The sequence below is a fragment of the Miscanthus floridulus genome, chromosome 4 (genome assembly GCF_019320115.1).
Source record: "Miscanthus floridulus cultivar M001 chromosome 4, ASM1932011v1, whole genome shotgun sequence".
Classification (NCBI taxonomy): domain Eukaryota; kingdom Viridiplantae; phylum Streptophyta; class Magnoliopsida; order Poales; family Poaceae; genus Miscanthus; species Miscanthus floridulus.
This window is the reverse complement of record NC_089583.1, coordinates 90,341,971-90,360,801: the sequence shown is the minus strand read 5'-3', so window position 1 is coordinate 90,360,801 and position 18,831 is coordinate 90,341,971. Positions and strand designations below refer to the sequence as shown.

At 40.8% G+C, this 18,831-nt stretch overlaps 1 long non-coding RNA gene across 3 annotated transcripts; it reads right to left on the bottom strand.

Annotated features, from left to right (window-relative positions):
• Positions 1-12,392: 12,392 nt before the first annotated feature.
• Positions 12,393-18,591, bottom strand: LOC136552075 (uncharacterized). 3 transcript variants are annotated; one of them, XR_010782743.1, is made up of 10 exons: positions 17,692-18,591; positions 16,348-16,431; positions 16,204-16,241; positions 16,004-16,074; positions 13,391-13,550; positions 13,132-13,254; positions 12,943-13,049; positions 12,801-12,876; positions 12,617-12,712; positions 12,393-12,516 (listed from the first exon to the last, which is right to left on the bottom strand). It is a non-coding gene; the product is annotated as an uncharacterized lncRNA (long non-coding RNA). The 3 variants fall into 3 exon arrangements; XR_010782744.1 differs by adding an exon at positions 16,714-16,765 and having other exon boundaries at positions 12,432-12,712; XR_010782742.1 differs by having other exon boundaries at positions 12,432-12,712.
• Positions 18,592-18,831: the final 240 nt, after the last annotated feature.

Genomic DNA, 18,831 nt, shown 5'->3' with positions numbered 1-18,831 from the left:
TTTCAATATTCCAATCCATATTTTCACTTAAGGTTAGAGATGAGATAGAGCAGTTGATGGATGACGATGGTGATATGGCTGAAATATATCTCACTGAGAAGATTAAATGTTGCCTTTTGTTTTTTGATAGCATGATAAGTTAGCATGGTTATGTTAGGTGCATGACTTAGTGAGGTTGAATGCTCCTTTTTGTTTGAGAATGACACATTAAGTTGGCTTGGAAATGTTAGGCACACTACTTAGTGAGGCTGAATGCTCCTTTGGATTTGTGAGTATAGCATGGCAAGTTTCGGTCATATGATGTGACAATGAGCCTAAACTAGTGCCAGTAGCATGAGCCTCAGTTGAGCTGCAGCATTGTGCAAACGAGTTTAATGTTGGCACATACAAAGGCTTTAGGCAAACTCTAGTTGGCTTTGCATATAAGATGTCTGCAGGTGGGTGCTTACCTTCAACTTCAAATACCTTCCATGTTGCTGTAATCATAAGGATTTTCAGATTTCTGTGTGGGAAAAATATTTCCTTTGAACCACTGGATGGAGTGCAGTTGTCATGTGTGTGGTCCTTGATTTATGATGAATCTGCATCTGAATGTGATGTGGGCCAGCCCCGTAGGCACCTTTTAAGCACTGGATGGAGTGCATTTGTCAACAAGAAGAAGCTTCTCTCAAGGGACATCAGATGCATATCTTTAGAGTACCCAAAGAAATGATAATTTATGGAATGACTGAAACTTGTATATTATATATTTAGAGTACCTAGAGAAATAACAAGTTCGCCAATTTGGATCAACTGGAGCACTTATCTCGGGAGTTGAAGCAAAAAGTGATGATGTAGAAGACTATATGGCATTTGCTAATTTAGTACTTTATTTAGAAGACTAGTTTTACTATGAAGCCTAGCTGCTGTTATTTCCCTGTTAGTAGTATTGCATGCTTGTATGAGGGACACATTCCATACTTTCAGTTAGACATGTATCATATGGATGTTTGTATGAGGGACACGTTTCGTGTTTAGTTTTTTTTTCAGAAAGAAACATGAGATGATTAGTTTCTTCTTTAATTGTGCATGTTTGGTTAATGTCTCGGTGATTGTTTTCCTTAATAATATCAGTAAAATTCATAGAAAATGCTATCTTTTTTATTTGTTAGAGGTGACATCCAAATTGTTTCATGTCCACATGTCCATCAGATTTGGGAAGCTTCAGGGTATCCAAACTAGCATGTTATTTTATTAGACAACTACTGGAGAGAAAAAAAATTATCAAACAACTAAACACAATGAAAGTTTGAACTCTTTACTCGCTAGTAGTTTCACACAGGAATTGCTGAAGGAAATGTTTGACTAAGTATTTGCGCCTGAACACACATGAATTTAGTTCAGCACATCGTTTATGTCTGAACACACATCGTTCTAGCCATATGGACAAACTAAAGATCAAATATAGCTTACTAAATAGATAGCATATTAGTTCTAAAAAAGGCCTAAAAGTGCTGGTCTGCTGTTTCCCTAGATGCTTGGCCCTTTGAACTTGTTTAGCGATAGATTCGCTACTAAATTCATCTGCGATAGTAGGAGGAGTATTGACAACTAATTTTGTTGGCGGTCGTCCTCTTTTCCTATTTTGAGCTCCTATTCCTTTTTCAGATCTAGTTCCTTTCGTTCCTTTCCCTCCTTTCATTCATTTCCCTTCTTTCATGCTGGCTGTAACACCCTAGGTGTTAGGCTTGCATAATTTGACTTGCATTGCTTGAGCATGAGCATTAAGCATTCATATATAAGCTTTTGCATTTGAAACATATGACTGAAACATATGAAACATGCTTGTTATTTCATGTTCCCTTGGTATATGCTTATGATCATGAGTGAATATATGTAAATGGTTGATGTTAGTCACTAAAACATCTTAGCTAAACTTAGGATGCTATGCATGTTGACCTAGAAAGTGAAATGTGTAACCAATGTATGAAATGTTTGTGTGGCCTTATGAATAGCTTAAACATGTTTAGAATGTCATTATGAACAACTTTGGTATTCATGATTAAGGCTAATTTGGTCACTAAGTCATAGTTCAAGTGTTAGTCATCATTTGAATGTAGTAGGTTTGACCTAGTTTGAACTATATGATAGAGACTTTGCATGGATGTGGTCACTAAAGAAAAGTTGTAGTATTTCATTAGAGGAACAACTTCTATTTTTGGGTCATAGGCTAGTTCAGCTCCTAACATGCTTGAAATTGGCTCAGAAAAATCAGCTTTGCACTATTTTCAGCACTTAAGAAATTTTTTCTAAGTCTTATACACTGACAGTTCGACAGCCTCAACTTGGTGATGATTTTACTCACTAACCATTGTGATTTGGACTTTGTTTTCTTAAGATAATTTGTAGATAGTATATAGGGATACAAGTTTGGTTAAGAAAGATTTCGCTTATGAGCCACATATTAGGAGTGACGGAGGGAGAAAGTTTGGGTTTCAGGCGCATTTTCATAGTATTAGCAGTTCCTTCAGTTTTTTGAATCGGACGGAGTGGTCGACCGGCTCAGCTTGCGTGCGCCGCGTGGAAGCAATGCACCGGCGCTGCCCCCACACACCGCGATGGGTCGCAGTGAATAACTGAACGCCGCGCCTGCTGTCTTCCTCTCCATTCACTTACTTGCTTCTCCTTGCCTGTTCTTCTTTCTCCGCCTTGAACGGTTGCTGAACAGAGCAGCGCCGCCACCATGAAATCCATTGCCTCAGCAACGCCTCCATCTTTCTCCCCCCACCAACAGCACCACCACGGCCTCGCTGATTTCACTACCTAGCGGCACCTTCCCTCGATAGTAGGTAAGCCGAGCGAGTTTGTAGCTCCACCGCAAACGCCACTGTTGCCACCATGTGCGAGCTCGTACACGGCCATACTTCCTTGAGCTCTAACCGCTCTTCCTCTCCATCGCTCTGTGTTCGACTCGAGCCTTAGATGCTCCCACGGTGGGCCATTAGGGCCGAGCCACCGTCATTTTGCCAGAACCGATGAGCTCACTGCCGCTGACCATACAGCCACACCGCCGAGCCACTCCCTCCACCGCCATGTGCATAGAAGTTGCGAAAATCGATTGCTAACCTATCCCAGAAGATGCGTCTCGACGAGAGGAGTCCGTTAGTGCTGGTCGCGTCGACGGAAAGTTCACCATCGGCGAGCTACGGTTGGTCAAAGCGCAGCCCCTGCTTCTATCCTTATGACATGTGGGGTCAGGTTGACCCAGGGGCCCAGCCGTCAGCCCCCTCGGGTGCAGTAGGCTGTGTACGCGTAGCATATGTTAGGGTTTGGTCGTTTTCGTTTTAATCTTTTTCCAGATTTTGTGAGGATCTTGTAAATTCAATATCTAGAGCTACAGAGGTCCAATTTGAGTGATTCCAATTTTGTTAGCTTCCTCATGAAGTGTAGTGTTTTATAAAAATATGATATGTACAATTTATGATGTTTTTATTAAGGATTAAAATGCATTTAGATAAATGCTTTTTGTATGTTTACAATTTTGTAAATTAGATATCTTGAGCTAGAAAACTCCTAAAATTGTGATTCCAATTTTGTGGGTTCTGTATTGACATGATCTAGCTAGAAAAAATAATAAGCTTGCTATAAACTTGATTTAAATAAGGTCTTTCTATTTATTTATTAATAAATGGCATTTTCTAAGGAAATTTGTAGGGATAAAAATATGTAATATATTGCTATGAAAATTTTTGTACAGTCTTATGGCACTAATATGAAGCTAGGAAAATATATAATCTGTTTCTTGACACTTTTCTATAGGGTTTACTATTTTCACTAAATTTACCCTTGCTAGCTTATTATTTTTGCATAGGATGTTATACATGTGCAAATGGTATGAAATTTTCACAGTAGCCTATTGTGAGCATTAGGAGTCTACTGTAATTTTATGAGAATTTATTATGCTGCTTTGATGTATGTTTATTATTTACCCTAATTATTTAATTAAATTAATAAAGGCATTTAAGTAATTAAATTGAGGTTCACCATAATGTTTTCTATGATGCTTGTGATGCATAGTAACTGTTGATGTTCATAGTAAGGTTTAGAATCCATTTGTTATATGCAGTTATTTAATTGTTACTTTGTAATTCAAATAGATGGTTGCATGTATAGTTTTGATTGTGTGGATGATTTTATGTGGATAATGATCTTTGCTGTAAAACTTGTTAATAACAAAGTTGTAGATAACTTACTATTATACCTTGTGTTAAATTTTCATAGTCATAGGCCTTAAGGTTTAGAGTGTTAGCTGTTACAAATTTGCTATCCAAAAGGTTTACTTGCTGGACAGATTTGATTCAATGATTTGTTTGCCCTATATAACTATTGAATCATAGTAAGAGTATTAAAAGAAAGTTGTAGACAATTTCTTAAGCTTTCTAGAATGTCAACATTCATATGATTTCAATATATATAACTCCAGTTATGGTTAAAACAAGTAGCTGCTGTTTTGTAGTTTGGTAAATGAGTCACATGAGTGTTTGCTTAAGTAATAGAGAAGAGATATGCACCTACTCAGTAAAATATGATGCACTTGTTATTACTTTCACACCATGCTATTGAAATTACTTACAAGGATGCATTCAACATGTTTTATCATACTATACTTATCGACATCTATGCATTCGCAATATCTTATGTTATATTCATGCATATAGGATCGACAGACGAGGTAACGTTGCTAGAATTCAACGAAGAAGAGGAAGGGGACCAGTAGGAGATTCCTCAAGCCACCGCTCTAGAAGAAGAGGAGTAGACTCTAGAAGAGCTCCCGGAGTGCCCTAATCATCGTCCCACTTCTTTTCTGAAAGGCAAGTCCTAGAGCATTCTAAGTCTCCCAGTGTTTTACAAAATAATACTTGAATCCTTTATGATTGATGCATTAGGTTATAGGAGTTGTCTGGAAACACTTGATGCATGGAACTACCTTGTCTAGATATATACACCTTTAACCCTGTGTAGGTCCAGGATCGAACATATGCTTAGCCATGCTTAGACCGATAGAAGTCGGGTGATTTCCTATCACCTATGAGATATAGGTGGATACCGAAGCATGGTTGGCTATATTTTCTATCGTGGAAAAGAACCATAGGGTAATGTAAATCGAGGCCAGGTGGAGTCTATGGTAAGTTGACTCATGTGATTTCATCTATGCCGATTAAGGACCGTACCGTTATTGGCCCTTTTGACAAGATTGAACGCATGCCTATCACTTAGCTGGCCGGATAACTCGTTCCAACCGTGAAGCCAAGTAGCTCAACTCAGGTCAGGCCTTGTTCTGTTGTGTGCCCTCTACGAGGAGTGGATCAATAGACCATGGGCAAGCATGACCTGAGCGACTTGGTCTAGGACCGTGGGCAGGCATGGCTTGAGCGACCTGGCTATCATCAGTCCCTATTTGTGCAGCGCTATATGAACCCGCGAAATGTATACCTGAGTTATACCAAAGGTGACCTAGGGCTGCCTTCATGCGGTATGCCTAGGTTTGTGTTAGGAATAAATTCCCAGCTAGTTGAAATTGATTCGAATCACCATCTCTCCCGGATAGTGAGAAACTTGGCTAGCACCAATATCGTAGTAATTGTATTATGGAAGTTGATGGTTCGGATAAATAGGGAATTACTACACCTGCTATGGTTACTATTGTATGCTCTAAAATGATATACCACATGTTTAGCACATGATAGTTGCTAATCTAGAGATGAATAGCTATAATTAACTTGATGACTGAAGTATAATTGTATAATTGAGTTAATCGCTTTTTATGCAAAATATTGTCAAGCTACCTCCACCTATAAAGCCTTGCATACTCCTTAGTGTCACTTTATTTCTAGTTTATGACGGGTAAGTCTAGCTGAGTATATTCGAGTACTCAGAGTTTATCCCACCATGTTGCAGGTGAGGTTTTGGCCTACTGAAGATGGTGGCTAACCGCCGGTGGGCTCGGTGACTCTATGTTATCTCTCATCTATATGCTTTTATCTAAGGATGTCACTTATGCTAGCAATATATTTATAACTTATATTAATATAATCATTTGAAAGCTATGTTGTTTTCACTAATCGGTTTTGAAACTCAAACTTGTACTATTATTTGTGAACCAATTTGCAATATTATTTCCGCTGCAACTCTGTGTATGTGATGTGTATTTGCTTAATCACATGATCTTGGTTATGATGTTGATTTACCGAGGTCTTTCGAGACACTTGGTAGACTACCGGGTTTATATAAGTGAAAGTATGTGCTTGTCAACGTGTTAGCGGGGACAGCCGTACTTGATGTTGTATAAATTGGGCGGTTCTATCACAGCTGGCATCAGAGCAAGATTCAACGTTAATTGTCACATGTGTATTTAAAACAAAGGTTTTTGTTTTCTAAAACGCTTTTCTAGCAACTAAAAGCTATATAAATAGGTATTTAAAACCTAGAGTTGAAATCTAAAATGTGCCAGTGATCACTTTCCTTATGCCCAAATTAAGGACTCTTAGGTGGCTATTTAAGTACTAACTTGGGGGTTTTCATTTTCGTCGTCCATACAGTGTGCTACTGTATGGATGCCATTCACTTGAATGATAATGTATGGATCGAATGCCTCTATGCCAAGGTAAGAAGGTAAGTTGATGAGTGGCATGACCACAAGATGTGAGCATGCGGTCGGGGAGAGCTAGCTTTGGTACGACTATGTATGCATGCTTGCATGTGTGTATGGTGCGTATTTAATTGTGGGTATAAACTGTCATCGAGTAGCTTTGATACAGAAGTAGATGTATGGGTATACATATATGGAAGTATTTAGATTTACATTCTACATATATAATTGTGGGGTTTGGGATGAAATGAAACTCTTATGCAGGTACACTAACAACAAAACGTGTAGCTCAACTAGTAACGCTATATATGAGAGAATGTATGTTTGCCACCGTGTATGTCGTTAGAAATAATTTGTCCAAAATTTGTGAGGATGTACGGAACGTGCATGCATCATGATAATAATTAATCAATACTACATTGTTCCTCCCCTTATAAATTTCTTACTCGGTTATGTAACTCTTATCCATTATGACCTTGTCTTGTGAGAGTTACACATGTTGTTGGTACTGATGGCAGCATCGACTGGAAGTGAGAATTTCCTGATGATGTTTGGGACTCCTACTTTGCTTTGGAGAGTCTTACATGTTGAAGGGTATTATGAACCACCCTCTATCGCTGGAATGAAATATACCTAGAGGGACTTGTGCCAGCAGCTTGTATAGGCCCAGCGTGTAGTGATGGATCTTCAACATGAGGTGCATTATCTAAACAACCAACTGCATCTGATCCTTGATGAGGAAGACAAAGATCCAAAAATGTTAGTAGAAGATGACAGCTGGGATGAGGATGAAGTGGAGCTAGAGAATGAGGATGACCTTATCTCTGACCTCGACAATGATTATAATGAAGAGATGTCTTTGTGTGCCTGAGGAAGCTATTGCACCCACCAACATTAAGCTTCAATCAGATTTGACCTATGTGGAGAAACCAATCCGAGTGTTGGAAGAGATGGAAAGAGTAGCATAGAGTAAGGCCATTAAGTTCTATAAGGTGGTGTGGAATAATCACAGTGAACAAGATGCCACGTGGGAACTTTTCAAATAATGGTAGGTCTTTCAAATCTTGCGATAAGATTTTTATAAGGGGGAGGGGCTGTAACACCCTAGGTGTTAGGCTTGCATAATTTGACTTGCATTGCATGAGCATGAGCATCAAGCATTCATATATAAGCTTTTGCATTTGAAACATATGACTGAAACATATGAAACATGCTTGTTATTTCATGTTCCCTTGGTATATGCTTATGATCATGAGTGAATATATGTAAATGGTTGATGTTAGTCACTAAAACATCTTAGCTACACTTAGGATGACTAATGGAACATTATTCATGAAGATCACTTTGTCTAATTAAGCTTCTAAGTGATGCTATGCATGTTGACCTAGAAAGTGAAATATGTAACCAATGTATGAAATGTTTGTGTGACCTTATGAATAGCTTAAACATGTTTAGAATGTCATTATGAATAGCTTTGATATTCATGATTAAGGCTAATTTGGTCACTAAGTCATAGTTCAAGTGTTAGTCATCATTTGAATGTAGTAGGTTTGACCTAGTTTGAACTATATGATAGAGACTTTGCATAGATGTGGTCACTAAAGAAAAGTTGTAGTATTTCATTAGAGGAACAACTTCTATTTTTGGGTCATAGGCTAGTTCAGCTCCTAACATGCTTGAAATTGGCTTAGAAAAATCAGCTTTGCACTGTTTTCAGCACTTAAGAAATTTTTTCTAAGTCTTATACACTGACAGTTCGACAGCCTCAACTTGGTGATGATTTTACTCACTAACCGTTGTGATTTGGACTTTGTTTTCTTAAGATAATTTGTAGATAGTATATAGGGATACAAGTTTGGTTAAGAAAGATTTCGCTTATGAGCCACATATTAGGAGTGATGGAGGGAGAAAGTTTGGGTTGCAGGCGCATTTTCATAGTATTAGCAGTTCCTTCAGTTTTTTGAATCGGACGGAGTGGCCGATCGGCTCAGGTTGCGCGCGCCACGTGGAAGCAATGCACCGGCGCTGCCCCCACACGCCGCGGCGGGTCGCAGTGAATAACTGAGCGCCGCGCCTGCTGTCTTCCTCTCCATTCACTTGCTTGCTTCTCCTTGCCTGTTCTTCTTTCTCCGCCTTGAACGGCTGCTGAACAGAGCAGCGCCGCCGCCGTGAAATCCATCGCCACAGCAGTGCCTCCATCTTTCTCCCCCACCAACAGCACCACCATGGCCTCGCTGATTTCACGACCTAGCGGCACCTTCCCTCGACAGTAGGTAAGCCGAGCGAGTCCGCAGCTCCGCCGCATCCGCCATGTGTGAGCTCGTACACGGCCATACTTCACTGTGCTCTAACCGCTCTTCCTCTCCAACGCTCTGTGTCTGACTCGAGCCTTAGATGCTCCCATGGTGGGCCATTAGGGCCGAGCCACCGTCATTTCACCGGAACCGACGAGCTCACTACCGCTTACCGTACAGCCACACCGCCGAGCCACTCCCTCCGCCACCGTGTGCGTAGAAGTTGCGAAAATCGATTGCTAACCTATCCCGGTAGATGCGTCTCGACGAGAGGAGTCCGTTAGTGGTGGTCGCGTCGCCGGAAAGTTCGCCGCCGGTGAGCTACGGCCGGTCAAAGCGCAACCCCTGCTTCTATCCTTATGACATGTGGGGTCAGGTTGACCCAGGGGCCCAGACGTCAGCACCCTCGGGTGCAGTAGGCTGTGTACGCATAGCATATGTTAGGGTTTGGTCGTTTTTGTTTTAATCTTTTTCCAGATTTTGTGAGGATCTTGTAAATTCAATATCTAGAGCTACAGAGGTCCGATTTGAGTGATTCCAATTTTGTTAGCTTTCTCATGAAGTGTAGTGTTTTATAAAAATATGATAGGTACAATTTATGATGTTTTTATTAAGGATTAAAATGCATTTAGATAAATGCTTTTTATATGTTTACAATTTTATAAATTAGATATCTTGTGCTAGAAAACTCCTAAAATTGTGATTCCTATTTTGTGGGTTCTATATTGACATGATCTAGCTAGGAAAAATAATAAGCTTGCTGTAAACTTGATTTAAATATGGTATTTCTATTTATTTATTAATAAATGGCATTTTCTAAGGAAATTTGTAGGGATAAAAATATGCAATATATTGCTATGAAAATTTTTGTACAGTTTTATGGCACTAATATAAAGCTAGAAAAAATATATAATCTGTTTCTTAAAACTTTTCTATAGGGTTTACTATTTTCACTAAATTAACCCTTGCTAGCTTATCATTTTTGCATAAGATGTTATACATATGCAAATGGTATCAAATTTTCACAGTAGCCTATTGTGAGCACTAGGAGTCTACTATAATTTTATGAGAATTTATTGTGCAGCTTTGATGTATGTTTATTATTTACCCTAATTATTTAATTAAATTAATAAAGGCATTTAAGTAATTAAATTGAGGTTCACCATAATGTTTTCTATGATGCTTGTGATGCATAGTAACTGTTGATGTTCATAGTAAGGTTTAGAATCCATTTGTTGTATGCAGTTATTTAATTGTTACTTTGTAATTGAAATAGATGGTTGCATGTATAGTTTTGATTGCTTGGATGATTTCATGTGGATAGCGATCTTTGCTGTAAAACTTGTTAATAACAAAGTTGTAGATAAATTACTATTCTACCTTATGTTAAATTTTCATAGTCATAGGCCTTAAGGTTTAAGAGTGGTAGCTGTTACAAATTTGCTGTCCGAAAGGTTTACTTGCTGGACAGATTTGATTCAATGATTTGTTTGCCCTATATAACTATTGAATCATAGTAAGAGTATTAAAAGAAAGTTGTAGATAATTTCTTAAGCTTTCTATAATGTCAATATTCATATGATTTCGATATATATAACTCCAGTTATGGTTAAAACAAGTAGCTGCTGTTTTATAGTTCGGTAAATGAGTCGCATGAGTGTTTGCTTAAGTAATAGAGAAGAGATATGCACCTACTCAGTAAAATATGATGCACTTATTATTACTTTCACACCATGCTATTGAAATTACTTACAAGGATGCATTCAATATGTTTTATCATACTATACTTGCCGACATCTATGCATTCGCAATATCTTATGTCATATTCATGCATATAGGATCGATAGAGGAGGTAACGTTGCTAGAATTCAATGAAGAAGAGGAAGGGGACCAGTAGGAAATTCCTCAAGCCGCCGCTCTAGAAGAAGAGCAGACTCCAGAAGAGCTCCTGGAGTGCCCTAATCACCGTCCCACCTCTTTTCTGAAAGGGAAGCCCCGGAGCATTCTAAGTCTCCCAGTGTTTTATAAAATAATACTTGAATCCTTTATGATTGATGCATTAGATTATAGGAGTTGTCTGGAAACACTTGATACATGAAACTACCTTGTCCCGATATATACACCTTTAATCCTATGTAGGTCCAGGATCAAACATATGCTTAGCCATGCTTAGACCAGTAGAAGTCAGGTGATTTCCTGTCACCTGCGAGATATAGGTGGATACCGAAGCACGGTTGGCTATATTTTCTATCGTGGAAAAGAACCATGGGGTAATGTAAATTGAGGCCGGGTGGAGTCTATGGTAGGTTGACTCATGTGATTCTGCCTATGCCGATTAAGGACCATACCATTGTTGGCCCTTTTGATAAGATTAAACGCATGCCTATCACTTAGCTAGCCGGATAACTCGTTCCGACCGCGAAGCCGAGTAGCTCAACTCAGGCCAGGCCTTGTTCTGTTATGTGCCCTCTGCGGGGAGCGGATCAATAGACCATGGGCAAGCATGACCTAAGCGACCTGGTCCGGGACCGTGGGCAGGCATGGCTTGAGCGACCTGGCTACCATCAGTCCCTGATTGTGCAGTGCTATACGAACCCATGAAATGTGTACCTAAGTTATACCAAATGTGACCTATGGCTGCATTCATGCGGTATGCCTGGGTTTGTGTTAGGAATAAATTCCCAGCTGGTTGAAATCAATTCGAATCGCCGTCTCTCCCGGATAGTAAGAAAGTTGGCTAGCACCAACATCGTAGTAATTGTATTATGGAAGTTGATGGTTCGGATAAATAGGGAATTACTACACCTGCTATGGTTACTATTGTATGCTCTAAAATGATATACCACATGTTTAGCACCGAATAGTTGCTAATCTAGAGATAAATAGCTATAATTAACTTGATGACCGAAGTATAATTGTATAATTGAGTTAATCGCTTTTTATGCAAAATGTTGTCAAGCTACCTCCATCTATAAAGCCTTGCATACTCCTTGGTGTCACTTTATTTCTGGTTTATGATGGGTAAGTCTAGCTGAGTATATTAGAGTACTCAGGGTTTATCCCACCATGTTGCAGGTGAGGTTTTGGCCTACTGAAGATGGTGGCTAACCGCCGGTGGGCTCGGTGACTTTATGTTATCTCTCATTTATATGCTTTTATCTGAGGATATCACTTATGCTAGCAATATATTTGTAACTTATATTAATATAATCATTTGAAAGCTATGTTGTTTTCACTAATCGGTTTTGAAACCCAAACTTGTACTATTATTTGTGAACCAATTTGCAATATTATTTCCACTGTAACTCTATGTATGTGATGTGTATTTGCTTAATCACGCGATCTTGGTTGTGATGTTGATTTACTGAGGTCTTACGGGACACTTGGCGGACTATCGATTTTATATAAGTGAAAGTATGCGCGTATCAACATGTTAGCGGGGACAGTCGTACTTGATGTTGTATAAATTGGGCGGTTCGGTCACACTGGCCTTAGGGTTTGGAGTTTTAGTCTCTATTATTTGAACATCGCTTGCATTTCAGCATGTTTGTGCTGGCGTTGTTCATCCGGATTGTTCGCATAGTACTCTTCCTCCTAAGAATCATCAAGAAAAATGTTAGACCTAACATATTTTGTACAGTTTGGTATAAGTTGTTGCAACTAGATCATTTTAATATGAATTAAAAGTTCAAACCATGATAGGATTTTGGTATGATTGTTGCCGTCTCATATTGCGATCAGAAAGGAGCAACCTCGTGCATATTCTCCGTTTAAATTCTTGCATTTGTGTCTATACAAGTGAAAATAGTGCACTGTCATATAACAATTATTGAATGAGTCTATAGATATTTGGAATTAACAAGGATTATAAGACTCACGTTTGTGAAATAACTGGCCATTTCTTCTCCATCCCATGCTAGCATATAAAATATTATGAACGCCCCACATGAATGACTGCAGTGAACATAAGAATTAGTAATTGAAGTAGAACATTAATATAGAAAAGGGAAAAATGAGTACCCATCTTTTTGTTGCAGTATGTTCTGATAAGGAATTCTTTTCCAGACGCGCAAGTTAACCAAGCCATCGTTGCCCGAAGAATCAATGCATTCATGTATGCTTTCCACCTAGTGGATGGTGAGATAGATGTTAAATTTGATCGAACTGTAATTGTAGTTGAATAGGTGGTACGTGTTACGTTGTACTTACCAATGCCTTCTCTTGGTTTTCATCTCAGGTTGAGGCTAAGGAGTTAAGTAGCTGTACCTCTTTCTTTATAAAATTTAGCACCAGGAGAGCTCAGTGGTTGTTAATATGCATAGGCACAAAAACCTGAAAACAATAATTGCAATATATATTACCAGAAATATAGTAAACCGTCCTAATTGACAAAACTTTAAAAAATAAATACAAAATTTATCCTGAATGCAAATGTCAAGTAAAAGTGTCCAAACAAAATCAGTATTACATGCCAAATGCCTTCGAACACATTTATCGACAATTAACTTCTTAAATGTCAGACGTTGGTCACCCAGATTATTTGTAGCAAACTTCTAGGCTTGGAAAGTTGTTATGAATGAGGCCTCTTCAGTCTCCATGTTGTTGAAATCAACATAGGCATTTATGACCTGCAAAGGGTGGAGTTATTAGTACATAGTAGGTGTTTGCATGTTATTATGGACAAAAAGGATCTGAAATCAGTTTACCTCATCTAATATAAAGCCATCTGTGAAATTAGGACGTAGTTGTTTGGCTATAAGAACATGGTCACCTATTTGTACAACCTTAGCATGGTCGTAACTCATTACTACAAAGGATCCGGCTTCTGTGTCTATTGGACTCACTTTGTAATCGTTATCAACAATTGGCTTCCTTGGTGTGATGTGTGTAGAGACGTCGCCTTAGTGATGTGCGCGTGGCCTCTCCATCTCCGCGCCCATGCCTGTGCCTCCACCGCCACGCCCACGCCTACGCCTCCATCGTCGTGCCCGCGCCCGCACCTGCCTCGCCGTGCACATGCCCGCGCCTGCCTCGCCGTGCCCGTACCCATGCCTGCACCTACCTTGCCATGTCCATGCCCTCGCCTGCATCGCACCACCACATCCCCACTATCGCACAGCTCACGCATCTTGTGCACCTGTGCTTCCTACGTCGCATCACCGAGCCACCACACGTGTCTCGCCCGCGCCGATGATTTCTTAGCGCCGTGTTACCTCAGCCGCCGTACTGCTTCGTGTCGCCAAACCCTAACCCTAGGCGTATCCTTGCCGATCCCGAGTTGTGCCTCATGACCCTCTCATTTGCTTGTCGGTTGCCAGATCGTCGGATTTCATCAGGTAGCAAGCTATCAATTTCAATTTCTCATCTACTGCTTGCTTCTTAGGGTTTCTCCCCTCTAGATGAATATAGTCGGTGCTCTTGTGGTTGATTTGATAGTGGTAGCCGCCGTAGAGTGTATAGAGAGAGGTGGATCTGGGGGTGGCATTCGCCTAGGCGATCAGTTGTCACCAGCCTAGAGGGCTACTGTCGAGAGGATTGAGACTAGTCTTGGTAGTCCACCCGCGACTTTCATGCTTGGAGGATAGCGTGTCTCTTTAGAGGATGCTCCAGAGGTCTCTCGTCTAGACGAGAGTCAGACTTAGGGGTGACTGAGCAGCAGACATAGCTGGCAGAGCAGACAGAGGACACCCAACAGAGAGAGCAGGTTGAGGAGGCAGAGCAGGCAGCACAGCCACAACTTCGATGCTCTAGTTGCACATGCACTTAGGTGTCACCGAGGCCTCAGACATAAAGGCGGGGTACTCGTCCACCTCCCAGACCACAGGGTCCGCCTTCCATGGTACACCTTAACTTGAGGGCAGCCACAGCCAGACAGGTGCAACAGCTATGGTTCATACAATTTGAGGATTGGTTTCCACCGAGACAAGATGAGCATGCCTCAGAGCACTTCTACACTGTATTGTAGGAGGACTTCTATATTACATATCTCAATAGCGGTGTTGCTTTCAGATCTCAGCAGGTCTTCTCCATGGAGTCTCTTATGGTAGCTATAGGTGAGCAGATATGTCCTCACCTTTCTTATCTGCTAGGCTTGACAAATCTTCTTGGATGGACTGGTCGCTATGTTCCATCATGGGTTCATGAGTTCTACTCCTCTCTATGGATTGATCCGAGGCATAGGTTTATTCATTTTGCTTTCAGAGGCCGTGACTACAGGCTCTAGAGCTCGAGGGTCAGAGAAATACTAAGGATTCTAGAGTCACCTATTCGCCTTCACGAGGTATGCTATAGACAGACAGAGCCTCCGAGATGTCCTCACGGTGGACTTGTGCCACCTACAGATCTAGTCAGACCATGCTTCACAGAGTTGTTTAGCGAGGGGTCGAGCAGGACACCACGTGACCTTACACCTACAGCTCGGCTCCTTGATGCTACTAGTATAATACCCGTGCTAATGCTACGGCATCACATAACCTTGACAAATCAAATAACTAAAAGGCATACTCCTTCCAATCTTCGAATAACTCACAATTTGATGTTGTCCTAAATCAAATGTTGTAAACTTAGAGTATATCTTAATTTGTACTCCCTTTGTTCCAAATTACAAGTCGTTTGACTTTTTTTAGTACATTCATTTTGCTATGTATCTAGATATAATAATATGTCTTGATACATAGCAAAATGGATGAACAAAAAAAGTCAAAGCGACTTATAATTTAGAACGGATGGAGGATATGTTAAGTTTGGAAATGTGAAAAATGTACGAATAGATTTGACTTAACATGTGGTTCCACTTAATCTGAGATGAGATTATTTGTTTCTTAACTGATTTCAACTAATTTTAACAAACAAAAGTGACTAAATTTTGCTAGCAGGAAAACACAAATACATTGATCAAGGTAGCAAAAATGAATAAAAAAGTAGTGGCTACTCAGTTTAGGAATTCCAAACCACAATCCACAGTATAATATTATCCACAAAGATTAATATCAAGTCCAAATTCTTACCGCCAAATGGGATGTTCTGTAACAAACAAATTTTTTCTAGTTTGATATCTAAATTTATTACAAAACAACACTACCTGACATAAGCTAGAACCTCTCCCAGGTTTCCAGAGAATTGTCCATCAATGTACTCCTCGGTGTTGGCAAGCTGCACGCAGTAGAAGGCAGCAATGGATTTTGTATGTCATTCAGTACCCAATAGATGATTAGCTATTCATTTAAAGTATCTAATAGACGACCACTCTAATAGTACGACAGCCAAACTGCCAATTAGTACCTGGAGATTCATATAGGAGTCCACACAAGGTTTATAACCTGGGAATGTATAATAAAAGTTTCTTAGTTTGATTAAGAGCAGGTGCAATATCTAGAAAACAAAATGTTCCTATTCAAACTGAATAAAAAACAGGAGATAAATTACCTATGTACTCCATACCCTACTTGAGTTTGACAACTACAGGTTTCCCTGTCAGGTTGTTCAAGAAAGGTTTTGGGTTAACACAGTCTGCACAAAACGAGAGTTGATTAGTAAGTACGTGTACCATAAGGTCTTCCTTTATTATAGCTAGCAAACATAAATAACAAAACTTATTTCATTCTTTGGATTTCCGTGTTCATTGCTACCGAAGTAATAACGTCTCCCTGTAACCTCTGAACTTATGATACTTATATACTGATGCGCCTTCAACATTACTCTGACACAATTTCCCCTCTCCCTAATTGCACAGCTGATTATAGTGTAGATGAAAAGATACATGTTCTCTTTCTAGGAAAAACGAGTTCAGACCTTCAAGAGATTTCTGTCTGATCTCAAGAGATAAGCAATAATGATGGAAGCACTACAGTAAATTTGAAATAAACGATGATTAAATAAATATACAAAAGATGCAAAAGGGAGAGAACAATTACAAGTGAACAGTCCTGTGCTAACCAATTTATTAAATAGAGACGCTACGTGGGTAAAGGCAAATTGTCAAGCAGGCAGCAGACCAGCAGCATACACCAAGTGGTTTGTGTCACAAACATTCAGTTTCATCGCACTACCAATTGGTTTGGTCAAATTTCACACCTACAAATCAAATTGGTACTGCTATGCTGTTACTACCACGCTGAACCTAATTCCGTAACAACATGTCAGTTTCTATCCCATTTCTAACGGATTCAAACAACAAAAGGGAATTGGGTTAAGGTGCCTAAGCCTGATGTGTATTCGGTTTTTTCAGATCTAATAAAAATATGAATAGATGTAATGTACATCAAATTAACACTAAACATACTATACTCTGTATCTGTACATCAAGGCTTACATATAAAGTTATAAACTGGCAATACGAACTTGGCCTATGTAAATTTACAGATCAAAAGTGACAGTGCATTTAAAAGATTTCAGGGCACTCTGATCTAACACACGTATAGGCAAAAATCAACAATTACGCTAGATAGCTACTAAATTCACTGGATCATGGAAAACTATATACGCTTTTGGCTAATCCCTAATCAAATTTGCATCAAAATTCAGGTTAAAAACAATCCAACCTCGATCAGAAACCATTTCACCAGATCTATAGATCAGACCTAGCAAATGTGGATGTGAGCAGCTAGCATCACAAACAGCCAGATTCGTACAGATCTAACTACTTGAAATGTCATTTCCTCCACCGATTGAATCCCACCAAATCCAGCACATCAACGATGAAATTCCCATACCAATTATAGATCTACCTCAACAGCTTGAGAAAGGAAGAGGAATTGGACGGATCGTTACCTGAATACTATGCTCGAGGTAGTAGAGCTCCCAGCATGCGTTTTCGACCTAGATACCGGCCTGGCCGATGTGAATCGAGATGCACTCCCTCATGGTGTCGCTAGGGCTCCAGGCGGTCAGGCAGGTCCTCCTCCTCGGTGTCCCACAGCGGCACGGCCATGTGCTTGACCCGCAGCCCGTGCTCGGCGCACTAAACTGCCCACATCAGCGTCAGGGGGGACTACGGCGGTCGTGGATTGGCGGCCGGCGGTGCGGCGACACAGGGATCGGGCAGGCCCTGAGGTGCTTATGGTGGAGCAGTCAGCTGGAGGAGTCTCATGTGGTTTGCGCCTTGGCCAGCATGGCGGCGGATCGGACACGAGGGCCTTGATCCTATTGGGATCGGCGGTGGCGCGGTGTTGGGGATTGTGAGGTGCAGTGGATTTCTGGGCTTGCTGCGGGAGTGGGGGAGAGGCCGCAGCCTCTTGTACTATCGACCAATAGCAGCAGCGTCGGCGGTGATCTTGGTAGTTAGGGTTGCAGTACCATCTCCAGATTGAAACCCACGCCGCCGCCATGACCCATGGCCTCCTGAGCCTGAGCGTTCGCCACCACCGATGGCGGTGCCTACGCATGGTGGCAGGGACACGGGGGGAGTGCGGACGGCTGGCTGTGGCCACGCTGAGCTGTGTCGTTGGTGGTCGAGGTGATGACGGGGACCACGGGGTCCTTGGGCGGCGCCTGCAACTTGCTCAGAGGTTGGAGATGAAGCGACATGCGTCGCGTCCACCTCGTGCGATCAGGGTTCAGATCAGGCACGGCGGTGGTCGGGAAACCTAGCCACGTCGGGAAGCAAGAGGCGATGGTGGAAGTCGCTTTTTTTCTTTCTGCAAAGCGACGGTGTGTGCGTGTGGAGTGTTTGAAGCCATGTGCGTGGGTGGAGGGCGCATGGGGTGAGAAGCCTGGCATCACACTTCCAACATCGGTCATTGGATTGGGTGTGGGTGTTTTTAACCCTTGATTTTAATAAATACGATTCATTGTGTGCATTTTTGTGGGTGTACAATGGTTTGAGGCTCTCAGCGAGGAATATTTTTCTGGGGAGACCTAGTATAATTTTGATTGGTCCATTATAGTAGAGATTATGAGGAGGACTCTGCT